Raw genomic sequence first — 14,781 nt, forward strand, 5'->3', positions numbered from 1 at the left:
CTTTACACAAGGATTGTTAAAATGAATGTTAAAAATATTCTTGCCACCAGTAATAGTTACTAGCACTAGTAACTATGAAAAATTTACCATGCAATAGTAAAATTTTGCAAAAACGCCAAATCAAAGAGCTTCACGCGTAGAATGTTAAAATGAATGTTAAAAATATCCTTAGGCACAATTTTCCCGTATGTTTGGATAACGTGCCGCTATTAAGCCTACCCCCATTCTGATGAATGTTAAAAATATCCTAGCAACTAGTTATAGTTACCAGCACTAGTAACTATGAAAAATTTACCATGAACTAGAAAAAATTCGCGAAAAATGCCAAATAAAAAAGCTTTACGCAAGGATTCGTAAAATGAACATTTAAAATATTCTAGCGAATATTAATAGCTACCAGCATTAGTAACTATGTAAATTTACCATGCAAATGCAAAATTTCGCGAAAAACGTCAAATCAAAGAGTTTTACACACGAATTGTTAAAATGAATGTAAAATATATTGCCACCACTGGTAATAGTTACCAGCACTAGTAACAATTATAAATTTTCCATGTTATAATTATTTTTCGCGAAAAACGCAAAATCATAGGTTCTAAAGATTGTTCAAATGAATGTCGAAATATTATAGCGACTAGAAAACACATACATACATCTATGGTCACAGAATGCATGCACACATCACTCAACTCAGTTTATATGTTAGTGTCAACAATTTTTCAATGAAAACAGATTTTTATCAGTTCTACATATGTGTGAGCTTTTTCGTTTATTTAGAATTCCGGGTCAAATGTCGGATCTTCGATGATGTCATAGTTATTTTTTAATAAAAGAATTTTTTCTAATATTTCCGGAGACAAGTTGACACGGAATTTGATCAATATTTGGCCCAAGCTATAAAAAGCCCTCTCCGCAAACACCTGCGTACACGGCAGCTGCAGGGCTGTCATTGCCAAATTATTTAATTCCACATCAAGCTTATAGTTTTGCTTCCACCATTTGATAATGTCCAGGTCCAAACGGTATAGATGGCTCCAGTGCAAACCGACGTAACCGTTTTTTCCAAGCTCTCGTTAGAGTCCGACTTCAAGCGCTTAGAACTCTGAAAGTGCTGTTGAACCCTGTTGTAGCGAAGAATAGCAAACAAAATTTTTTTTTATACTTGGATCGTTATTTTGAAACACAAATTTGTTAAGAAAAAAAAAGATTTTCTTAACTTGTGTAAGGCTCTTTGATTTGGCGTTTTTCGCGAAATTTAACTATTTCATGGTAAATTTTTCATAGTTACTAGTGCTGGTAACTATTACTAGTGACTAGAATATTTTTAACATTCATTTTAACAATCCTTGTGTAAAGATCTTTCATTTGGCGTTTTTCGCGAAATTTTACTATTTCATGGTAAATTTTTCATAGTTACTAGTGCTGGTAACTATTACTAGTGGTTAGAATATTTTTAACATTCATTTTAACAATCCTTGTGTAAAGATCTTTCATTTGGCGTTTTTCGCGAAATTTTACTATTGCATGGTAAATTTTTCATAGTTACTAGTGCTGGTAACTATTACTAGTGGCTAGAATATTTTTAACATGCATTTTAACAATCCTTGTGTAAAGATCTTTCATTTGGCGATTTTCGCGAAATTTTTCTATTGCATGGTAAATTTTTCATAGTTACTAGTGCTGGTAACTATTACTAGTGGTTAGAATATTTTTAACATTCATTCTAACAATCCTTGTGTAAAGATCTTTCATTTGGCGTTTTTTGCGAAATTTTACTATTTCATGGTAAATTTTTCATAGTTACTAGTGCTGGTGACTATTACTAGTGGTTAGAATATTTTTAACATTCATTTTAACAATCCTTGTGTAAAGATCTTTCATTTGGCGTTTTTCGCGAAATTTTACTATTTCATGGTAAATTTTTCATAGTTACTAGTGCTGGTAACTATTACTAGTGGCTAGAATATTTTTAACATTCATTTTAACAATCCTTGTGTAAAGATCTTTCATTTGGCGTTTTTCGCGAAATTTTACTATTGCATGGTAAATTTTTCATAGTTACTAGTGCTGGTAACTATTACTAGTGGCTAGAACATTTTTAACATGCATTTTAACAACCCTTGTGTAAAGATCTTTCATTTGGCGTTTTTCGCGAAATTTTACTATTGCATGGTAAATTTTTCATAGTTACTAGTGCTGGTAACTATTACTAGTGGTTAGAATATTTTTAACATTCTCATTTTTAAAGCTCTTTGATTTGGCGATTTTTGCGAAATTTTACTATTGCATGGTAAATTTTCCATAGTTACTAGTGCTGGTAACTATTACTAGTGGTTAGAATATTTTTAACATTCATTCTAACAATCCTTTCAATTCCTCAAAGAACAATTCCTCAAAGATCTTTCATTTGGCGTTTTTCGCGAAATTTTACTATTGCATGGTAAATTTTTCATAGTTACTAGTGCTGGTAACTATTACTAGTGGCTAGAACATTTTTAACATGCATTTTAACAACCCTTGTGTAAAGATCTTTCATTTGGCGTTTTTCGCGAAATTTTACTATTGCATGGTAAATTTTTCATAGTTACTAGTGCTGGTAACTATTACTAGTGGCAAGAATATTTTTTACATTCATTTTAACAATCCTTGTGTAAAGCTCTTTGCATGGTAAATTTTTCATAGTTACTAGTGCTGGTAACTATTACTAGTGGTTAGAATATTTTTAACATTCATTCTAACAATCCTTGTGTAAAGATCTTTCATTTGGCGTTTTTCGCGAAATTTTACTATTGCATGGTAAATTTTTCATAGTAACTAGTGCTGGTAACTATTACTAGTGACTAGAATATTTTTAACATTCATTTTAACAATCCTTGTGTAAAGATCTTTCATTTGGCGTTTTTCGCGAAATTTTACTATTGCATGGTAAATTTTTCATAGTTACTAGTGCTGGTAACTATTACTAGTGGTTAGAATATTTTTAACATTCATTTTAACAATCCTTAAAAACGCTTTGATTAGGCGTTTTTTGCGAAATTTCACTACTGCATAGTAAATTTTTCATAGTTACTAGTGCTAGTTACTATTACTAGTATGTATTTTTTAACTTCTAACATGGATTGTTATAACCCTCCTCCCAAGGCTATTGCTTGTTTCTATCTATTTTACTATATCTATTGATTTAATTATTCGCACAGATTATTCCGTCGGCTCTTAATAACGAAAACACGGCAAACACTCCGTGTGCTAAAGAGAGCCGCGCGCGCCGTCCGGTGAGCCGCCTCTCGGTAGATGCTCGGTGTTCCTACACGCACGCGGCAGAAAAACGCAAACGCAGTTTCCGAACCGCTCGCGCTCTCGAATAGGCGCGCGCGAATTCGCTCTGCTCAAAAATTTTCAATCTGCGTTTTGGTCGCAAATTTCTCGAGAGAATTTCGAGCAATCAAATGTGCCCGTGAACCGAGAACGAAAGAGCTGCGTTTTATTTGCTCTTTCTCATTCGACGCACTCCTGCGTGTTGAACCCTGGCGACCACATGCTTTTCTTTTGTTCGTTCGCACTGCAAGTTTCGTGGTGCGAACCACGCAAGATCAACTATTGTGTTGTGTTAGACTCAACCCTGTCCGATTCTAACATTTCAAAATAGTTGATCCGTGATTGAACAAAAGTTAAGTATGTGGTGAAAATGCTTCTTAAAAAAATTTCTACCCGCTCATTTCAACAGCTATAATTTTCTTCTAATCTTCTTCTATCCATCTATAATTTTCAATTCTTGAAATGTTCTCACTATGAGAACATAACATTCACCGATAAGGCCGTAAAAATTAACATAAATCACGGTGATTAATCTTATTTAATAGAACATATTTTCTACATATAAAATACCAGACCCCAACGTTTTTCTTTCTTGTTTTTTTTACTTTGGGGAGATTTTACAGGTGAAAAATGGTGGATATTTTCGTGAAAAATCGTAGTTTTTACTTCAAACAGCCACAAAAGTTTTTTAAAAATTATTTTAAGTTAAATAGAAACGTTGGGGTCCAGAAAAACATCTATTAAAAATATTTCGCTATGATTTTTTGACTTCAGATGATTCTGTGCTGAGATACAATGTCCACCGCAAATCCTGTTTTCTAAAAGGCATCCTCGAAAGTGCTCCGTCACCGGCTCATTTTTCAATATTTTTCTACGAAAAAATTACTAAATGTTCTTTTAACAATTCTTTGTATAATGTAAAAAATTTGAATACATTTGTTTGAACGATAGCTCTAGAAAAAATCGTGAAAATGGTGTTTTTTTATACCCGTTACACCCTACCCCCCCCCCCCTTTAAAGTAAGAATAACGGTTCCATTGCCGAACTTTTTATCATTAAAGTTTGAGCCATTTTTTGCATGGTCAATTTGGAAAGGTTTAGGCTTACCCTTAAGCATCATCCATAAACTACGTAACGTAAAAAGGGCATACTTTCCTCTCCCCTATAGAATCATTTGTAACGCTCGAGCTCCTCATCGCCTCTTAAGTGCGTTACGTATCCAAGCAACATTTTCAATTCTGAATGTTTTTTTTTAAATCAGGGAGACTGTTTATGAGGATTTAGAAAGAGTTGATAATTCTGAAGCATATTTTAGGAGAACCACAATATAAATTATCCATAGTATAGCTACATAGCTTCAAAATAACCCGAGATCTCTGCCAAGTTCGAGATTATTCTACTCCCCGTTTATATACCGGTTATGAAAGTCGCTATAAAGCAATTTCAGAACCTCAACAAATTATTACTCATGTGCATGTCAGAAATACCTTGACAACAAGTGTTAAAAAACGGTTGGGAAAAATTAATAATAAACGGCAGGAATATGAAAACGAACTGAAATTCTAGGACTTTTGTGTAAAGTAGAAAAGGGCTTTCCGTCAGTAATGTTTTTTTAAAGATACGAATGTATAAACGAGCTGCTTTAGTTTACTAAAAGCAATTTGTGAAAACCAGACAGTCCTACCGAACACAGCATTTGAATTATTTGAACGCGATACAAAAGACTGGTGAATCTTACAACGAAAGGTTTCCTAAAACATTTGAGGTGGGACTTTCCCACATTTCTCAGCCGATATTGTTAATCAATTGTAATCAATGCTATTAAATCAATTTAAAGATGATAAGTTCAATTTTAACAAGTTTTGTTTTTCATCACTATTCGAGAAAGCCATTTTTAGAAGCAGATTACCTCACAAACAGTTCATGTTTTATTTTATTATTTTCATCAGGTTCCGGTAGTACCTACACCCCTAAAAGTTTAAAAAATCTAATGTTTATTTATTTAGCAAATCTCTGAGCCGAAAATGCGCTGAAAAGTGAACTGTGTCAAAGATGATATAATTGAAAATGCACTACTGGCATATAGACTCCAGCTCCCAAGAAACATTCAAGCGAAACAAGAAAAAAAAAATATTATAGGATTTTCATCCCAGCCATCAATTTGGTAGGTATATCAAAAGATATACGTACACTCAGAAAAATACTGTTAAGTATGCCATAAGATTCTCTTATAAAGTTGCGCCCAAAGAAAAATCATTGAAATTCATAAGATTGTTTTATGACGTGAATGAATTCTTCAGATGAACACCTACTCCAATGAGAGGTTGTTGTTTTTCATAAGATTGTCTTATGGAAACAGGAAATGTCATGTTTTATGTAAATAATTCTAAAAATTCGATGATAAAAACTTTTATTTTATTTTTTCGGCATATTTGTACGACAAAACACCATGGTCACACACATAAGCACATAATCACCCGGTTTCATCCAATACAATTATTTTCCTCATCCGGTCCTTTGACGTTGTGCATTTTGCCAGCGATTTGCTAAAACATAAATGAATGAAAAAAGTATTTTAATTCACAAATGTTTTCAGCGTCTTAAAAAATAAACTTTTACTGAAACTTACCATTCAGAAAATCACTTTTATCTATAAGGGAAAACAACTCCGTACGACGATAAAAAAAACCTAATGGGTTGAATGAATGTGTTCATTTTTTTTTTCACAATGCCGTTTCTTCTATTTTTTACAAGATATTATTATGAAAACTGAAAGAATTTCATAAGAATTTTATGAAAAACAATTTTGCCCGCTAAAAAGCGGTTCATAAGACGCATCTTATGAAAATTATAATAAGAATTTGCCTGAGCGTACATCTACGTCGACTCCAATCATCGTATATGACATTAGAAAAAAAGCTTATACCTACCAAAAGTGAAGGCGATATACGCACAATTTTGCACTTAACTCAACAACATCACGTATACGATCGCAATAGGACGTTTAATTTACTTTGGTTTTTTATGTAGCATAGGCGGTATGTTGTACATTACATTAAACGATTCGATTCATACTCATTTATGATGATGGGATGATTGACAGTTCCAAAGACGCCTTATGTGATGAATGTTCAATACTTGTGCGACTTGAAGCAATCTAACGATCGATTGGCGATTTAAGTTGCCCTTTATGCGAGGTGTGTTGCAGTCTTATACGATATTCAGATAGTTGGAAATCGATTGACAACATAAGTCACATTCTATAGGAGGTGCTTTATTTTTCCTAAACTTGCCATTTTTATTTTGTCCGATGTCCACTTACCGGCTAAATTGCAGGCGAGATCACAATACTGCCACATTTCGAGCACACTTTTCATTTAACGTCCACCTTATACGATGAAGTTTTGACTTGTGATGTGGGCAAATGCAAAGTAAATGTTGATACGAATTTGATTCGATCACATTACATATATTTATATCGTGGGTAGAGTGATCTGTTATACGATGATATTTAAACTTGTTGATATTTTTGTAGCTTTATCGGAAAGACATGGTATTGCTTTGTCTCTTAATATGACATTATATACGATGTATAGAGTGATAGGATAGACGATGGTTACGTGACATTCTTTACGAGTTTATTTGAAGTAATTTACAATGTCGATACCAGAGTAATTCACGTACGAATAAAATGCGTCTTGAGAAATCATATTCGATTGTCATAAGATTTCATTCCGCATCTGTTGCACTATATATGACTTTATCCAACTTATCATGACTGCATCGCAGTTCATTTTGTTTAAATATCTTCTACGATAGATATACGAAATTGTGGAATGATAAATATACACATTTATGACTCCGATTTGAGTGGTTTATATACGGTTTGAAGACGAATTCTTTCACTATTTCAAGTTGGCTGGGACCTTATTGGATAATCTATCCAAGACACAAAAAAAACAAAGTGCCGCAAGGAAGTAAGCATCTAACCATTTTTATATCATCTTGCCAATTGAACATCCTAACAGATATATTTCAACCGATAAACACCACTAAACGAGAAAAGAGAAGACCCAAATAGCGCTATCTGGCTGCATAAATAGAGGTAAAAGGCTATGATCATTTAGAATCCGGGCAGTTACAAACGTGTGTATTTTGAAAACTATTCATCTGATCGAAAAATTTTCTATGGAGGATATTAAGGTTTTAATATAAAATTTAATGTAAAAATATTAAAAAAAATATTTATCGATGATTTCAAGAAATACTCTAATATTTTCGTAATTTTTTTTTATCTTTGCCTACTTTTTTCAGTCATGTATTGATTTATTTTTTTACCACAGAAGCAAAACCTTTGCAAAATCATAATATTATACACCAACTCACCAGGAAAAAGCAGTTGGAATCTGGTTGGAACCTTTTCATGAGTAAGCATCTCGAAGAATTTGATCTCTTGAATCCGGTTTTAACATAATTTTTTTTTGTCCTTCAGAGCACATCTATTATATTGCGTAAAAACCGGATGCACAGATTGCGATCCTTAGAACTGATTAATATTAGTTAATAACTTGGTGTCTACTAGTCAAACAACACTTTTTGCCTGCCGGAAATGGATTTTTTGCATTATTTAAGGAGTCTGCAATCAGTTATCCCTAAAAACCATAGAATTTTTACCATATTTAGGATCAAGGGTTGCACTCCGATGGCTGGTTTGAACTTCGTGTGGATCCTAGAATGGCTCCTTAAACTTCTTAACCATTTGATCCGAAAAAAAACCAGATAAAATCAACAGTTCATAAGCTTTCAAGTCAACAATGAAGAATTTTCGAGGCGCAAAATACGCAAAAGGAGCAAATTTGTGCATAATTATTTTCAACAATGTCTTTTTGCATCGTAAATATCTCAAACACACTTTAACTTAAAAATCTATCAAAAATAGGCAAGATAGTCCTTTTCATAACCAACACAACGCTTCAAAAGCTTAGCATATCTGAGCTCTTTTAACGTAGCTATCACCAAAATAAAGATCTCGGATACTAAATGATCATAGCCTTAGCACAATGATCTTTTTTCAGAGTATTGTCAGAGGCGTCTTTGTCTGGATTTTCTATATTTGTCTGGATTTGCTGTTCAATTAGATTTTTTTTATTAGAGATTTTAAGCCACTTGGGTTTATTTAACTCAAACACACAGTTACATACATACAGCAGTCCTGATTTTCGAAATATCGTTCTGACTTTTGCAAATTTCTCGAATTTTCCAGATTTTTGAAAACTGATCTTTAAAATGTTCTGAATTGTCTTGTCTGATCTTTAAAATGTTCTCAAAAAGGTCGAATTTGTAGTTTAGTTTGAGAACATCGAATAAGGATATTTAACTCTCTTTTGGACATTCACAAACAATTTTTATTTATCAGGGATGCCGTCCGAATAAATTTTCATATTTTTTCTATATGTGAGGTACAATGGTAAAAAATTATTTGAGAAATCTTATTTAATCTCTAAAAATCATATGTCAGCACGAAAATCTTTGAAACAACATAGTTCTTTTGAATCCAACCTCACGTTGTATAAAATACTCGTTTTGTTCTCTCCAGAACCTGCTGTAGGAGAGCCTCGAATCAACTTCTTGAAAATATTTCCATCAATGTAATGTGTAATTCTGTGGAATTAAATGGATGTTGAAAAGTTGAAAGTTGAAAAACATCCACGAAATAATTCGTTTTGTCTTGTTCGACTAAAACTCAAGTCTTGTGTGTTTCGGAGGCACAAGTTTTACCATTCAATAACAGTTGACATCTTTCAGAATGGAAGTTTAACTGGTCGAGTGTATAATTCTTATTCTAAACTGTTGAATTAACAATCTTTGAAACACCCTATCAACAAAACTAGGGACTAAAGGTTTTGAGCAATACCTGAGACCTGATTTAAATTAGCGCCGATGTGGTCTAGTGGATAGGCTGGCGCGAGTCTGGTATTGGTACGCCAGGCGTACTGGGTTCGATTCCCGGTATCGGCAAGAAAAACTTTTGGGTTCGAATCCCATAAGCGGGCCGACAGGTAAGATGTTGTGTTTCATTATATAACTGACTATATAATTGGAATGTTCAATCAGTTGCCAGCTGGCCAGGTATATACACGGATGCCGGAATACCTGTAAGTAAACTAGCCCACCTGATTGATTCGTTCTTCCAAAATATACCTACATCAACACACGCAATACATTCACCACATATAACAGTTCATACGAAGCCATGGGGTCCGGGTATGGTGGCGCGCTGCATTGGAGATTTGTCGAACCTAATAATCTAAGGAATGCATGTGAACCCATACTTTGGCAGAAACTGCGGTGAATCCGTGCACCCATGGTGGATTACCAACATATACATATACCTGAGACCTGATTTGAATTCACGACATTGAACTCTGCCATACTTTTCCCAAAACTATATCAAAATATGGTATCATCATGAATACCAGCAGAGTTTCTAAACGGTCTGGGTATAGAATCGCAAGGTTTAGGAGTTTTTTTCGATTGACCATCAAAATCTGTGATCAAAGTTTTTTACAAGAATTGTCCACTTCCATGTCTAGATCTCGAATGAATTAAAATGATTTAAGTTTCTTTCGTCTACTTTTATTGAGATTGCTTGTAGAAATTATTAAAAAAAAACAAATGAGAAATGAGCCACAATTCTTGGCGTAAACTCAGTGAAGAGGTTGCAAAAGTCTAATGCTTATCTAGCAAATCTCTGTGCCGAAAATGCCCAGAAAAAAGTACTGTACCATAGATGATATGAATGAAAATGCACTATTGGTTCTCTGTGCTATTGGCATATAGATTCGAGCTCCCTAGCCAAATGTTTTATGGCCACTACATTCAAACGAAATCAGAAAAACAAAAATTCAAAAAAACGTGATCGTTGCTTATAACTTTTTTTTGGGTTCACATTTTAGAATATTGGTGTCTCAGGGAAGAAATCTGATTAATCTCCCTACAAGTGAGAGAAAAATTTCTAACTTTTCTATTCTAGGTTTAAGCTCTTTGATGTCTTCGACAAACTTGTTTAAAATCAAATTTTCTATAACTATAAATCGAAAACTTAACCTCTGAAAATCAGATTAATATTAAGACTTTTTTCAGTTAATTTTAACATTGAAAATATGTTTTACAAGGTTGTTTGCCTTATTGAAATACACCACTTTGTTGAACATTTTAAATTTGTAAAATGTGATACTACAGAGCTATGTAAAAAAGATTACTGAAAATAGTGCTTTTCAAGCCTAATTTTACAAATACCGGGCAACATCAGGCAGCCCGCTTTAGATGCAAATTAAAGTCAAAGATTTTGTCTACAGGATTCAGGTTCAATCGTCTGTACCGACTAGTATCCAAGCGATATATATCAATTTTACTTTTCCATATTTGCTTTTAAAACAACGATTTCTATGAAACTATAGTGAGAAACAACTTTGTGAAACATACTTTTTAGCTTAAAATTAACCGAAAAAAGTTATTATTAATAATCTGATTTTTGGATGTTAAGTTTCTTATTAGGCCTATAGCTCGGAGAGTATTTTTTTAAGAAACTTGACATCTTAGACAAAGTTTTGGATTTGATTTTAAACAAGTTTCTCGAATATATTAAAGAGCTTAAACCTAGAATAGAGGAGTTAGAAAGTTTATGTCGAGGAATAAGTAATTTCTGTTCAGTAATTTTCCCTCAAAGCTTTTTTATTGAGCTTCGAGGGAAAATTCTAAAAAAACACATTTTTACCAATTTTGTTAGTTATTTCCTCATGTAGAAGTCGGAAATGATATGCGACACGATTTTAAGTGGCAAAAGCCTTATATATCTATGATGAGCATAACAAAACCCTACACTTACCCTCATTCTAAAACTTTTTGCTAGAAAAATACTGGCACCTGCATCAAGGTATCAAAGTTATTTATATTTCCGGCATCCTGCTCTCCAATCATCTAGCAGTTGCTAACTGGGTGTTGGCGGACATTTTCAAAGAATTTATCAAATGCCAAAGCGTGGAGAATCGTCGTAGAGAAAACAACTGCCAAGATACACAATTTCTTGTCTTTGACCATCATCAGAAAATAAGAGCGAAAGAAAAAAAAACACCAGCCACCAGCCGCTTCAAAACAGCAGAACCCTATCGTGTTGGCACTATTAATCACCCTAATGGCACTTATTAGAGGCTACAAAGATTGTTGCTTTAATTTCTTCTTCTTTTTATCTGTTTTTATTGATCCTCCTGGTCGGTATCTTTTTATTTTTCGCTTCCCTGCTCTCTGGTCTCAATCTCTCAAGGGGGTGCGATTTCCGCGAACAGTTTCGTCGACGGGAACAACATAATCGCGCACCCTCACTCTACATATCTCTGGTAAGAAGAAAGAAAAAAATCCCCGGTGGGTCCATTTTTCATCACTAATTAATGCAAAAGAAGTCGGACGTGGTGGAATCGATGGCCGAGGCCCAGCAGCGTCATCCGGGAGGACAGGTTCCGATTAAATATTCATCCACGCCTTCCGAGATTCAAGAGGGGAGGGATTCCACTTGGCTTGACTTTGCTTGGCAACTTAAATGCGGGCCGGCCATCGCGGTTGGTGGTTCGGTTCAAGGTCGTTGAAATTAGTAACAAATGCATAACTTAACAAAGCATAGCATTATGTTGACGCCTACGTTTTTCAGGTGATTAATATCTATATTTGGAGCAGATTAAGCGAAAAGTGGTACAAATTTTAGTCAATGATGGTTCCAACAGAAATGGTTAAAACTTTTTTCAGTCCACAACATTTATATCCTGAAGATGCTCAAAGTAACTGAATATTAATGAAGCTGTTGTAATAAAAAGTTAAAAAAAATGTTTCAAAGGTGTTTCATAAACTCATATCATGTATTAAAAATATTCAATGTAAGAATAATGATATAAAATAATGTATTTTCAAAATACCTTCATTCATTTGACAATACATCTTCTTATTTATAAAATTGGAGGCGTTTTATTTGTAACACCACCACGTATTAAAAGTCGATCGGAATGAAGTAAAATTTAATATCCGAGTGTTTTTCGGGTCAGGGTTGGTTTGTATACTAATTTCAAGAATCTCACTTTTTATGGATGGGGGGCTCCTATACAAAATCAAATAGAAACGGGACGAAACTCGAATAACTTGAAGACGATTTTCATGAAAACTGATTCGAGAGCACGAAGAAGTTAAAGAACTGTAAATATTTTCCAACGATTTATTAAGTGACGGGTAAAACGAAATTTACCGGGTCAGCTAGTATTATGTTAAAACTATTGAAATAAAAAAAAATGAAAGCCATGAAGTGAAACGAAGTACACTATGGACTGATCAAAGGTCGGAAAATAGGACATTTTGAGTTAAATGTAGGACGGTAGAACAAAGGACTAAAAAGTAGGACGTCTCGTTTTTTTTTACAAGATGGAAATTTGACTGCTGCCGTGTGTGGGTTCATCCCACTAAAACCATCTCGGGCTTCGTGTGCCAGATGTGCCCCTTGGTTTCACCCTATGATACTTCATCAAGGGGTAAGGAGACTCCGGCGAGATCCGAGCTCACGATCTCCTGTTTACCAAACAGGACGTCTCGTAAACCTACATCGATGTGTCTGGACCCAAATTGGTCACATTTGTACCCAATGACATAAATCCTCTTAATGATCTGGAACTTTAGATCAATCCACCATATAGTGGATAATTTTGAAGCAAACGCTTTGAAAATATGTCAGGGAATTAGATCCTGAGGAAGAAATAAGGAAAAAAAAAATTTCGGTACAGAGGAAGAGACAGTAAAATTTGTACAGAATTTATTGAACGATGTTAGGCTGGAAACGCGATTGTACGTTTTATGGTTTGTTTAATGATAAAATAAGGAGTGTATTCGATATGCTACACTTTATTTTGTAAATAACTTCTGCATGCATGTATGAAAATTGATGAAATTTTCAGTGAAGCTACCTAGTTATATATTGTTGACAAGTGCAAATTTTTGTGACGTTCTGCCAAGTGATTTTTGAGATATCTTCCAATACAGAAGGTCATTAATTTTTTTTTGTGCAGGATCACGAAAAAATCAGGAAATTCCTTGTGGGAGACCCAAAAACTGCTCGAAACAAACTATTCGACTAAAATTCAAAGTTTAAGGAGTCCTGAAGGATCTAGAAGTGTTCTTATCAATTTTAATAAGCGTAAATAAAAAATTTCGGCTGACTTAACCTAGCTGTTGCATAACTAACCATTGAAATAAGAATCTTGAACTCTAAAAATTCAAATTGTTGAAAATAGCCCCTAGATACGCAAAGTCTCACTCAATTGTAAATGCTCTCCCACTTCATTGTTCAATTTAATCAATGATCGTCATCATCAAATTGGGCGCTTCCCGCCAAAAGCTAGGGCAATAATTGTGCTAGAGTTAATCTTCACCAGCACTTGGTGCAATAAAGCTCGGACAAATATACTTATCGTCTTTCACTAAACGAAACCGCAATTTTGTTAGTGAAACTATCACCACGTTGTCACATAGTCGTTACCGTGATAGTAACTAAGTTATTAAAGATCCTGTAAAGTCAATCGGATCCATTGACGTCCCTGCAGCTGCTAGTCCGGTTTGGCTACAAAACACGCCTGACTTCTTTTCTGCAAGAAGAAAAAGCTGCCTGCCGTAGAAATAAACGAAATATGGTGGTCTAATCGTGAGCAAAATGTTAGTACCGCAGGGAGATATTTTGAAAAATTAAGTAAATGACAGCAAAACGAATTTTATAGCGGGTTTCTGGCAGGTTTCCTGCAAGAAAATTTTTATTGACTAGTCTCGCTTGAATGTTTTTGAAATGAATAAAGAGAAAAGAAATGATAATTTTATGTGTTACAATTGAGGTAGCTGACGATCTGTGAGAGATGCTAATCAGTCAGTGTTACATAACTATAGTCATAATGAATGGCTAAATATACAAAGAAGGTTGCCTCCAAATGCGACTTATTTCGCTGAATAATATCTCTATAGGGGAGTTGGGGGCATAATGGCCACCTTAAGGAAAACGCTTATTTAACCATAGAGAACAGCTGTAATATGTGAATTACATCATTGTTTCGTGTTCAGACACTCAAATAGTCTATTGCCTAATTGGATGAAACTTGAAAAAGTAGATAAAAACGTTTAAAAATGCATTTTAAAAATTTTTGCCGAAAGCTGAAAACCAGTCACGGTAGAGGCATAATGAGAAACCCCCCGAGGCAGTATGAGCACCATTAATGAAGGCATAATGAGCGTTTTCTTCCGGGGATTCTAGCAGCAAATTCGACCGATGATTCAACTGAGTAAGGCCGATGACATAGTGAGTGCGATGCGATGCGAATTGGCGGAAAATTTACGGACGCAGCCTATGCGAACTCGAGCGGCGGAACAAATTGACATCTGCTTCGCCGC

The sequence above is a fragment of the Uranotaenia lowii genome, chromosome 3, assembly GCF_029784155.1.
Source record: "Uranotaenia lowii strain MFRU-FL chromosome 3, ASM2978415v1, whole genome shotgun sequence".
NCBI classification, from domain to species: Eukaryota; Metazoa; Arthropoda; class Insecta; order Diptera; family Culicidae; genus Uranotaenia; species Uranotaenia lowii.